This window comes from Rhinatrema bivittatum, chromosome 3 (assembly GCF_901001135.1).
Source record: "Rhinatrema bivittatum chromosome 3, aRhiBiv1.1, whole genome shotgun sequence".
Lineage (NCBI taxonomy): Eukaryota > Metazoa > Chordata > Amphibia > Gymnophiona > Rhinatrematidae > Rhinatrema > Rhinatrema bivittatum.
The window spans coordinates 526,508,151-526,520,890 of NC_042617.1; positions in this window are offsets into that span (position 1 = coordinate 526,508,151).

The following is a 12,740-nucleotide window of genomic DNA, read 5'->3' on the forward strand; positions in this document are numbered from 1 at the left end:
CAGAGATGTGCTGGCGGGTCTGCTGCCCAACCTATTCAATAGATCCCTGGAAATGAGAGTCGTGCCGAGTGATTGGAGAAGAGCAGTAGTGATCCCGCTTCACAAGAGTGAGAGCAGAGAGGAGGCTGGAAACTACATGCCAGTTGGCCTCACCTCAGTGGTAGGAAAATTAATGGAGACACTGCTGAAAGAAAGGATAGAGAACTATCTACAGTCAGGAAAATTACTAAACCTGAGGCAGCATGGATTCACTAGGGGAATCTACCCTTTAACCAATAAGCTTTCATACTGTTGATGAACTCCATTATTGCTCTCTGCTTTAACGGTAGGGGGAAAAGAGGAAAAGGGGAATTAGATTCAGACAGCAACCAACAAGGACACTGAATTTTACAGTCTGGGAAAACAAGTAAGCATTGGGGGAAATAAATAAGCATTGGGGGGGGGGGGTAACTTGTTGCTGTGGCTGTTACTACCCTTAACCAATAAGCCTGATACTTTTGATGCAACTCCAACATTGCTCTCTGCTTCAACAGCAAGAAGTAAAAGGGAACTGGACTCAGCAACAAACAAGGGCCCTCACTGACAGTTCGGAATACTAAGTATGGGGGTGACCTGTATGGCACAACGGATGCTACCAAAGCTTGCTGGGCAGACTAGATGAACCTTTTGGTCCTTTTCTGCCATCCTTTTCTATGTTTCTATCTATGTTTCTATGTTTCTATTCACATTCAACAAATATATTACTCCTAGGGGAATTCTGCGCACAAAAACTTAAAATTCTGCAAAATTCAGCGAATTTTATATTGGTCAAAATAATACAATTTACATGACAGTCTTTAAGTAATTACATTTTAAATTAATACAGAAAAAGGTTATTACTTAGAGATGCAGAATTTCCCTAGAAATTCACTGTAAGAGTGTCCCTTACACTTGCTCTCCCTACTCCCCTGGCCACTTTGCCCTCTCAGGCTCCAACTCCTTCACCTGCTAGTTTCTCTCCCCTCCACCTCTAGGCTCAACCCCTTCTACTCTATCGCCAGTCCCAGAATTTGACCTCATTCTCAGTACTGCCCCTCACACAGGCTCCCTCTGTCCCTCCCTCTTTCACACACATGCTCCCTCTCTCTAGTACACATACACATACCCTCATACAAGCTCCCTCACTCTCTCGCACACAAACATCCCCTCTTACAGGGTCCCTCTCTCTTGCATACACACCCACACAAGCTCCCTTTCTCTCTCATACATACATCCTCACACAGGCTACCTATGTCTCTCTCTCATGCATCTCTTCACACATATACAATCCCTTCACACAGGCTAGCACCCCTCACATACACACGGTCCCTTTATCATACTCCTTCTCTCTGGCACCCACACTCAAGCATTTCCCCCCCCCCCCACTCTCTCACCTCCCATACTCTCTCTCACCACCCCTGCTCTCTCACCTAGCCCTCCCCTCTCTCACACCCCTCTACCTACTCTCTCACCCTCCCCTCCCCACACCCCCTCCCCTCTCCTCTCTCATACCCCCTCCCCTCTCCTCTCCTCTCTTACACCCCCTCTCCTTTCTCACACCCCTCTCCCTTTCCTCTCCCCCTCCCCTCCCTTCTCTCTCCTACCCCTCTTCTCCCCTCTCCCACAGCCCATCCCCTCTCCTCTCTCACACCCCCTCCCCTCCCTTCTCCTCTCTTACACTCCCTCTCCTTCTCACACCCCTCTCCTCTCCTCTCACACACACACATCACTGTCACTGGGGCCTTCAACTTCGCCGCAAGCAGAGCACACTCCATTCACGGCACACAGGGCCTTCATCTTCGCCGTGAACAGTGCGCTGGGGCCTTCTTGTTCACCGCAAGTGGAGCGGGGGAGCCTTCATCTTCGCCGCGAATGGCGTGCCGGGGCCTTCATCTTCGCGCATGCCGTTTGCGGCATGCTGGGGTCTCCTCTGCCATTTTCTGCGCAGGGGGGAATTCTGTGCAAATTCTGCATTCTGCAGTAGCGCAGAATTCCCCCAGGACTAATATATACTGATCTAAAACATCTAAAAGTGGCTCCTCATCCTGAGCCTCACTGCAGTCACGGAGTGTGCTCTTCCAGCTGCCTCTTCATCTTCTGGCCTGCATAAGCTGCCCTTTTTCAGTCATCCTGTTCCTCTGTCCAGCCTGCTGCATGTCCCCCCTTCCCTCCTCCTCAGTTTGCACCCCTGCATTAATGATTCCTGGGGCACTCACTATTCACCTCTGTCCAATGGGAAAACTGATCATTTAGTCTTACTCTTTGTTGCCTTTAACCAGTTACCAATCCTCAATAGAGCACTGCTTCCTATCCCTTGAATTTTCTTTTCTCCTAACATCTGCTTGGGTTTCTATAAAAAAAAAAAAAAAAAGCTATTATCCAAACAGGATCCAAAGGAAGTTTCTAGTATTATTTTACTTTTAAATTTTTTTTATTCGTTTTCAAGCAAACATGCTATGACAGCAAAGATAACAGCAACCAGGATGGAGCCCTATGGTTTGCTCTGCCCATGGTCTCGTGTCGTATATAATAACAACCCATCAGGACCCTCCTTCCCCCACAGGTAGCACAGTCCTAACTGCCATCTCTCCGACTCCAGAGTTATCAGTCTCAAAACAAAAAGGCTTCAAATTAAAAGTCATTTAAAATTAAACTCCTGGCTCCATGTGGTAGCAATTGGATATATTTTTCTCCGCTTATGAAAGTCCATCTGTTCCACATACTTTTCACTGAAACTTGTATGGTGGATATAATTTGTCCACTGAGTAATCGTTGGTGGGAGCTCATTAAGCCAATTTCTCAGCATTGTCTTCTCTGCTAGTACTAAGACTTTACGTATGCAAAGACTGGAAAATGTTTGCCCCCGTGCCGCTCCACTTACGTTGTCAAATGAATTGAGAAGCATACGTGACTGCTTCTGGAGTGGATGATCTGGCAGCACAATCCTGATTCCAGAGCTGCATGACAGCTTCCAAAGGGGTGACTGGAAAAGATAGAGAAAGGAAGGAAAACAGTTATGATTTTCCTATTATTAAACTGCCTCAGTTGGCATCAAGCATTCAAGTCAGATCATGCCCAGAGGCAAAGCTAGAGGGGATTTAAATGAAGATTTGAACTCATGCTCCAGGATTTCCTTTCACAGTTCAATGGCTAGATTTACCATGCCTCCTCTTTTTAACAGCACCTCTATTACTCTCTGTTTCTATTCTTTATTTAATGCTGTTTTCAATTAACTAAGGTTGAAAATGCATTTAACAATTCTGGTCAATGCGTGGACACTCTTGGCTGGCTCCTTAAGAGGTAGATTCAGTCAGAGACGGACATGCTGCACAAGGAGCTGGGTCCCATGGCAACCGTAACCATGGCAATGTTTCCAATCTGCTTCCCCTCCTGCCTGAGAACAGTTCAGGTGATAAGGAAAATACCTGGCCTGAATTTTCCTTACAAAGCTAGGCCAGCAGTAAAATCTCAAGCCAAGGGCATTAGTGGTGAATCATGGCAAGCATTCTTGCTAGACCAATTACTGTCCAGCTGTTGAACACACCTCAGCTGGAAAGATATAGAAGGTGGCAGTGCCATGCATTCTCTTCACAAGCTAAGAAATCAGCTGGGACTTTGCACAGGTTCAGGTTCACATAAACTTCCTTTTACAGAATCTGTCCCAAAGCTATGCAATTACCGACCCACATTTTTATAGTTTGTTTCTGATCTACTTTCCTTTACAAAACTTGTGAAACCTGGCTCTTTGAGGCAGCATTTGGTGGCAACTATTAGCATGAATCCCATTAAAAACTCAGTACATCGTCCCCTATATTACACTGTACAATATTTACCTACAGAAATTATCTACCTCTTCCGCCTAATGGAATCTATTTATTTAACCATTGCTCTGTGCTGTATCAGTTCATAACTAATACCTGAATTGTACTCAACTGACTACACTGTCCTATTCTTACTGTTCTAGTCAGCTTGAACTACTGTGTAAAACTGTACATAACCATTCTAGCTATAACTCATACCTATAGTACTCAACTGCTTACACTACACTACTGTGACTGTGCCAGCCAGTGAAAACTCTTACACTGCACCATACAAAGGGGCCGATGCAAAAAAAGAATGCTGAAAGCGGGTGCTGAGTATTCAACACTCGCTTTCCTAGCGCACCCCCAGGCACCTTGCCTGGGGGTGCCATGCAAATTTTAAATTAGGAGTTGCGTTGCACGGAGACGCTAGGGTCAATTGCGCGCCCCTAGCAACTCCTTGACAGCTCGAGCCCGCAAGCGGTCGGCTGTCAGTGGCCGTCTGCCGGTTAGAAAAACAGATGCTGAATTTATCGGCATCCATTTTCCTAACTGGCGCACAGCCATGGGTTCGAGAAACGGATGCTTATTAATTGAGCATCCGTTTCCTGAACCTGACTGCTGGCACTTTTTAAAAAACTTTTATTTTTTTAATCTTTAGATCCTCCTACTTAATATCGCATCCTCCTACTTAATATCACAATGATATTAAGTAGGATGATGTACAGAAAAGCAGTATTTTCTGCACAACTTTTGGGAGTGTTCAGAAATTAATGCCTGCTCTAGGCAGGTGTTAATTTCTGACCGCAAAACTATGCATTTTGGACATGCTTCTTTTTTTTTTGCATTTTGGGTGGGTAAGTAATAGCCTCATCAACATGCATTTGCATGTGATGAGCACTATTAGTTTCGCCGAGCATTGGATGCTTGTTGTGAAGGCGCTAATCCCCTTATTGCATAAGGGGATTAGGTTATGCCTGCACAACCTGTGTCCAGCCAATGCAATATAATTGGGGCTGAGGCTCCAGGGAGGAAGACTAAGAACCAATGTCAGGAAGTATTTCTTCACGGAAAGGGTGGTGGATGCCTGGAATGCCCTTCCGGAGGAAGTGGTGAAGTCTAAAACTGTGAAGGACTTCAAAGGGGCGTGGGATAAACACTGTGGATCCATCAAGTCTAATGGGCGTAAATATAGAGGAGGTGGTAAAACACTGCACGGAGCGGCAGTAGCCACAGAGGCATTCACGGAGCGGGATGCCAGTGGCCAGTGGTTTGTGTTCCACCTTCACGGAGCGGAAGGATGGAGGGCTGCCATCTCAAAAAACAAACAAACAAACAAAACAACAACAAAAAAACAAAAAACAAACAAACAAACAAAACAGAGGTGGGTAAGAGTATGGGGCAGGGGTGTGGCCGTTTATTGCGGCAGTTGCTACCCCTGATTGAGCTGGATGTTCACTGGGATGCGGATACGGCGCTGCTCTCTGCATTGGTGGAGGGGTGGAAGGGAATTGGGGCCGGAGGGTGCTGGAAGCCAATAGTGACGGGTGGGAGGGAGAAAAAAAAGGGGGGGGGGGGGAGATTTAAAAAAAAATGGATAAAGTGCGTAACTTGCTGGGCAGACTGGATGGGCCGTTTGGTCTTCTTCTGCCGTCATTTCTATGTTTCTATGTTTCTATAATTCTTTTGTATGTGTAAGAATAGGGAAACCAATTAGCATATAACAAAGGAAATATTACCAAACATAACATAAGAAATACCTGAGCAATTTTACATTTAATCCAGTGGTGTAAATCATAAGTACAGGTGCATCAGAAATGCGCTGCTCTAACCACTAGGCTATTCCTCCACTCCATGGGAGGAAAATCAAATAAAAAATACATTTGCCTTCCATAAGAAATAACGAGAGTTGTACAGTCAGAAGGGCGGCTGTGAGCTATAGTAAATAGATTTGGGGTAGAGACCTTGACGAAGTGACTAAAAGCTGCATTTCTAGATGGGTGAATAACCCTTTGGGGACAGAAGAGGAATGGAGTTCAATAATAGAGAGTATAGGAGGGCTTTGCCCTCTTGAATAACTTTTGAATTGTTTGATACACACTGAACAGTGACCAAATTTCCAATTTTACAACAGTAGATATTTGGGAAAACCTGATATTCAGCCAACAATCGCTTGCTAAAGACACAAACCTCCGGAGCTAAACTATCTCCTAAAGTATTTAAGATAGAAAATTACATGGACCTAATTATGAGCCTTGACCAGTCAGAGCTTTGACAAGAAAATATATGCACCACAACATCTGCAGTTACCAGAAACTCTCCTTTAACTCAAGTGATGCTTTTGGAACCTGAGCCATGAGTTTCTAAGCCATGAGTTTTCATGTCTGGTCCTCAAGGGCAACATACAGGTCTGGATTTCTAGATAACAAAATATGCAGATTAGCCCTGGTCTTAGACCTCAAGCATGCTAATACATCTGACAAATATTTACTGTGAATATCTGGGAAATCAGACCTGTCTGTGACCCTCAAGGACAGAATTGAGAATCCCTGTTCAGAATGATCCAGTTAGCAAAACTGGTGCTCAAAACACACACAATCATATCCATTCTTGTACTTTTGCCAACCAATTATTGTAGAAAGGCAACGGTGTAGCCAAATTCAAATAGTGAAGAAGCTTTCAATTTTAAAGGGACATCCTATCAAAAGGAAAATCACTTCTGCAAATTAATAATTATAGTTACAGGGAAGGTAATTTAGTAACACTGAGGCGTCTGGGCACCTAAGTTACATCAAATTTCAAAGCAAATGTATGCATGAGTTCACTTTGAAAATGATCTGAAGTAACATGCACAACTTTTGTGGGTTTAGTTACGTGCATACTTTTTAAAATCATAAGTGTGTGTATAAATCCAGACTCCACATGCTCCAGAACACCTTCTTTTTGTACTCATAAACGTATGTGCAAAACCAGGTTACACACACACTTTTATGCACACAACCCCAGGCAATATGATAACAAGCTGTTTAAGTGCTTAAATTTGTGTCTTATACACATCAATGGCTTTGAAAATTACTCTCTAATCCAGTTATTGTTCCATTTTTAGTGTGCAAATACATTGCTTTTTTCATAATTTCATTAGGAGCACTTGCCTTCAGTCGATCAGTGAAGAACCACTGTTGCTACTGGAGGTAATTTTCAAAGTAAGATGATTGCTTCAGGAGTTTCCCTTTGCAGGGTCAAAGTATGTAACGGTGAAGAAGTTTACTGTCCATGCCCCTAGCCATTTTTTGCACAGGTGAAAGGTGTGCAGGCTCCTTACAGCACACATACTTTTAGCAGAATATACAGGGGCCATTTTCACAAGAAAGCTTTACATGGGCAAATACATTTTTATCAGTCTAAAATCTTTTTATAGTTGCTTTCATTAATGTCAAATACCTTCAAAAGTCCCTTCAGTTGACCAATACAACTACCATGGACAATATTTAAATCTAATATGTTTGGGAGTCCAAATCCAACATGCTTTCTTCTCTTTTCAATTCATCTCAAAAAACTTTATTGACATACATCATGTAGGTAAGACTGAAGTTTACACATTTACTCTCTATAGATCTCATTCACTATGGGGTAGATTTTCAAACAAGGCGCGTTGGCGTACTTTTGTTGGCGCTCCAGGCACAAACAAAAGTACGCGGGATTTTAGTAGATACGCACGGAGTCGCGCGTATCCACTAAAATCCTGGATCGGCGCACGCAAGGCTATCGATTACGAATAGCCGGCGCGCGCCAAGCCACGCAGCCTACCCCTGCTCCCTCCAAGGCCGCTCCGAAATCGGAGCGGCCTTGGAGGGAATCCTCTAACGCCCTCCCCTCACCTTCCCCTCCCTTCCTCTACCTAACCCACCCCCCCCCCGGCCCTGTCTAAACCCCCCCCTTACCTTTGTCGGGGGATTTACGCCTCCCGGAGGGAGATGTAAATCCCCGCGCGCCAGCGGGCCGCTAGCGCGCCGGGACGCGACCTGGGGGCGGGTACGGAGGGCACGGCCACGCCCCCGGACCGCCCCGGGCCGTAACCACGCCCCCGGACCCGCCCCCAAAACGCTGCCGACACGCCCCTAAATGCCACGACGACCGGGCCCGCCCCCCTCGGAGAACCCCGGGACTTACGCGAGTCCCGGGGTCTGCGCGCGCCGGTGAGCCTATGTAAAATATGTAAAATAGGCTCACCGGCGCGCAGGGCCCTGCTCGCCTAAATCCGCCCAGATTTGGGCGGATTTAGGCGAGCAGGGCTCTTAAAATCCGCCCCTAAGGCTTTTCTTCCATTCTATGTCTATGGGAAAAGACTCATGAATCAGACCCTAAATACATCTGTCTCTCACACTCAAACACCCCCACACACCTCACACCCCCAACCTGCTCTCTTGCGTTTTTCGTTTTGCCTTCTGCCAGGTCTGTGCTCTCTCTCTCTCCCTCTCTCTTCCATTTCCTTTTCTTTTTTCCCTATTATTTATATTTACTTTTTATAAATCAGGAAAGGAAGCTAATCTGTTTCTTCATTACTTCCTTTGTAGTTATGTTTAGGATGGGGTTCTAACTAAAGACTGGAAAACTAATTACATTGCCTTAGGAAAAAACAGATGAGTAAGATATGGAGAATTGCTGCAATGGACTGATGGTGTTATTGCAAAAGTTATGATAACTTATTTCTATATTTATGGACATTGACACTGATAAATATTTTTTAATATATGGAGAATAAACACAACAAAGTGTTGCAGTCAGGTACTGCAGGCAGGATAGTGGACCCTTGGGCCGGCCCACCTGGGATGACAGGGTAGGCCGGGAGGCGGAGCCACAGGCTGGCGGTGTTCACCAGGGAACCAGGAGCCCACCAGGAGGAGCCCGTAGGGTCCTGGAACCTTGGGACTTGGTGTATCAGTTCAAGGTCCGGTAGCAGAGAAAGCCTGGGCTGGAAGTGTAGTATGGAAAGTCCAAGAGTGAAAGTCAGTCTGTTGGACCGGCAGTGCAGGTCGAGGGCCAGCTGATGACAGGGCAGCGGGCGGCAGCGATACCTGAAGGAAACCGGGCCGTGCAGCAGGGCTTTGAAGAAGGCTGGACCGGGAGCAGGCTGAAGGCTGTGATAGGAGCGGTCGCAGACCGTGGACTGGAACAGGCTGTAGAGTGGAACAGAGTCTGTAGCTGGCAGAGAACCAGAGCAGGCTGTAGACTGGAACGGAGTCTGTAGCTGGCAAAGAGCTGAAGCAGGCTGTAGAGAAGTCGGAACGGACCAAGGTCTGAGGCAGGCTGCAGGCTGAAGCGAAGTCAGGAACGGACCAAGGTCTGAGGCAGGCAGCAGGCTGAAGCGGAGTCAGGAACGGACCAAGATCTGAGGCAGGCGGCAGGCTGAAGCGGAGTCAGGAACGGACCAAGGTCTGAGGCAGGCGGCAGGCTGAAGCGAAGTCAAAGACAGTCCAAAGGTCAAGACAGGAACGAGGTATAGACGAAGCGCGACTCAGAACTACTAGGCAATAGTGAACCTCGTTGCAAGGCAAAGAGAAGGAGTCCGGACGCCGGTTATATCGGGCTAAGGGCGTGGCGTCACGGAGCCAGACTTCCGGGAGCTGTGCGCACATAGTGGGCGTCCTCACGCGCGCGCGAGGCAGCGAGGAGATGGGCAAGCAATGGCGGACGCCACGTGGAACTGGCAGAGCCGCAGGAGTCTCGGGCATGCAGAACGCGGCGTTTCCAGCAGCAGAGGTAGGCACTGTACAGGGCTGGAGAAGGGGAAGTGGCAGAGACCACAACAGTACCCCCCCCCCTTTACGACCCCTCTTGAGAGGCCCTGGTTTACCTGGATGGTCCCGGTGGAACTGTTGCAATAAGCTCTTGTCAAGGATATTGCGGCTGGGTTCCCAGGTGTTATCTTCATCACCGCAGCCCTCCCATGCCAGTAGGTACTCCCATCTACGGTTGTGGAAGCGGACGTCAAGAACCTCTCGCACTTGATACGTGGGGTCATCTTCGATGGCCGTTGCCGTAGGATTCGGAGGAGTACGATGAAAACAGGAGAGGACCACAGGCTTAAGCAGGGACACATGAAAGACATTGTGGATCCGGAGAGTAGAAGGCAGTCTCAGCCGGTACGACACTAGGCCCACCCGCTCAGCAACCCGAAAAGGTCCACAGAACCTGGGCGCAAATCTCCGTGATGGAAGTCGGAGGTGGATGTTCTTAGTGCTGAGCCAGACTCGATCTTCGAGCTGGTAGGTGGGAGCTGATCGTCGGTGGCGGTCGGCCGCTTGCTTGGCGGACGCGGCCGAGCGTTGTAGTTGTTTCTGAGTCCTGTGCCACAATGTCTGTAGTTGCCGAGCCGTTACCTGAACGGCTGGTGAGGTGCTGGGGACATCCAGCGGTAGCGGAGGTCTCAACGGTTTCCCGTAAACTAGTTGGAACGGGGATTTGCCGGTAGCAGCGTGAACTTGGTTATTGTAAGCGAACTCGGCCCATGGCAGTAGTTCGGACCAATTGTCCTGCCTTTCGTTAATGAAGGCCCGAATATAAGCCTTCAGCGTCCGGTTCATTCTCTCGGTCTGCCCGTTGCTCTGCGGGTGAAAGGCTGTGGAGAAACTGAGCTTTACTTTAAAGCATCTGCAGAGGGCTCTCCAATAGCGGGCAACAAACTGGGGACCCCTGTCGGAGACTATGTCTTGGGGAAGTCCATGTAGTCTGAAGACATGCTGGGTAAAGAGACGGACCAGTTCGGGCGCTGAAGGGAGTTTAGGCAGCGGGACTAAGTGCACCATCTTCGAGAAGCGGTCAACGGTGACCCAGATGACCGTATGTCCACAGGACGAGGGTAAGTCCACCATGAAGTCCGTGGCTATGTGGGTCCAGGGTTCGGTGAGGACCGGTAGAGGTTGTAGAAGGCCACAGGGAAACCCAGGACTGGGCTTCTGACGTGCGCAGGTGGGACAAGAACTTACATAGGAAAACACATCCCACCAGATGTTGGGCCACCAATAGAAGCGATTGACCATCTCCAAGGTCCTTTCACGTCCAGCATGTCCTCCGATGAGGGAGTCATGAGCCCAGCGTAAGGCAGTGAGTCGATCCCGGCGAGGAAGTACTGTCCTATCCTGGGAGAAGACTGTTAATGCAGACAGGCGGACTTTAGTCGGATCTAGGATAAATTGGGGAGGTTCTTGATCCTCCTCGGCGCATGTAGTGCGAGAAAGAGCATCCGCTCGGAGGTTCTTGGCCGCCGGGAGATATTGCAGAACAAAGTCAAAACGACTGAAAAACAAGGCCCAGCGGGCCTGACGGGGGTTCCTGTGACAGGAACTCCAGGTTCTTGTGATCCGTGTATACAGTGGTGGTATGCAGGGACCCCTCGAGCCATTGTCTCCACTCTTCGAAGGTGAGCTTTATCGCCAGGAGCTCCTTGTCCCCGATAGAGTAATTCCTCTCAGCTGGAGAAAACTTCCTGGAGAAGTAAGAGCAGGGAAGGAGTTGGCCAGAGTCGGAGTGTTGGCTGAGAACCGCCCCAACCGCGATACTGGAGGCGTCGACCTCCACGATGAATGGTCTGGAGGGATCCGGGTGTCTGAGGCAAACATCAGAGAGGAATGCTCCTTTGAGGTCGGAGAAGGCTGCCACCGCAGCGTCAGGCCAGTTTTTGGCGTCAGCTCCCTTGCGGGTCAGGGCCGTGAGCGGAGCCACTCAGTGCGAGTAGCGCGGGATAAAGTGTCTATAGAAATTAGCGAAGCCCAGAAATCGTTGGAGGGCCTTGAGGCCCATGGGCTGAGGCCACTTGGTAATGGCTGCTACTTTCTCTGGATCCATGCGGAAGCCAGTGGAGGAGATGATGTATCCCAGGAAGGGCAGAGACTCAGCCTCGAATATACACCTCTCCAGCTTGGCATACAAGTGGTTGTCTCGGAGGGCTTGAAGAACCTGCGTGACGTGGTGGCGATGGGAGTCCACATCTTTAGAAAAGATGAGCACATCGTCCAGGTAGACTATGACATGCGAATGGAGCATATCCCGCAGAACCTCATTCATGAGGTGCTGAAAGACGGCAGGGGCATTGCAGAGTCCGAAGGGCATCACCAGGTACTCGTAATGCCCGTCCCTGGTGTTGAACGCCGTCTTCCACTCGTCCCCTGGGCGTATGCAGACGAGGTTATAGGCCCCTCTGAGATCCAGCTTCGTGAAGATACGGGCACCTTGGAGGCGATCCAGAAGCTCTGGGATAAGCGGGAGAGGATACCGATCCCGCTTGGTGATGGCGTTCAGGCCGCGGTAATCGATATACGGCCAGAGGGAGCCGTCCTTCTTGGCCACAAAGAAGAATCCGGCACCAGCCGGCGAGCGAGATGGGCGGATGAACCCTTTAGCTAGGTTCTCCGTAATATACTGGGACATGGCCTTCGTTTCAGGTAGTGACAAAGGATACACTCGGCCGCGAGGAGGCATGGTGCCCGGCAGGAGATCAATGGGACAATCGAACGGCCGGTGCTGGGGAAGGATCTCCGCCATCTCCTTAGAAAAAACGTCCTGAAAGCCTTGGTACGGCTCCGGGAGGAGGTGCGAGGAGCAGAGGTGCAGAGGCCTGGGCGGACGTGGGAAGTGTAGACAGCGTTCAAAACAGGCAGGACCCCAACGAACCAGCTGGAAGTCATCCCATTGGATCACGGGAGAATGCTGACGTAACCAAGGAAGCCCCAGCACTAGCGGGTGCACCGCTCGTTCCAGGACGAGCAGAGAAATCTCCTCTGAGTGGAACAGGCCTGTTTGCAGTGTCACTGGGGCCGTGGAGCAAGTAATAACCCCCGGAAGCAGAGTGCCTCGGATCGAGGAGATCCGCAGAGGAGGGACCTTTTGTAGTGTCGGCAGGGCAAGCTGAGTTACCAGATCGGC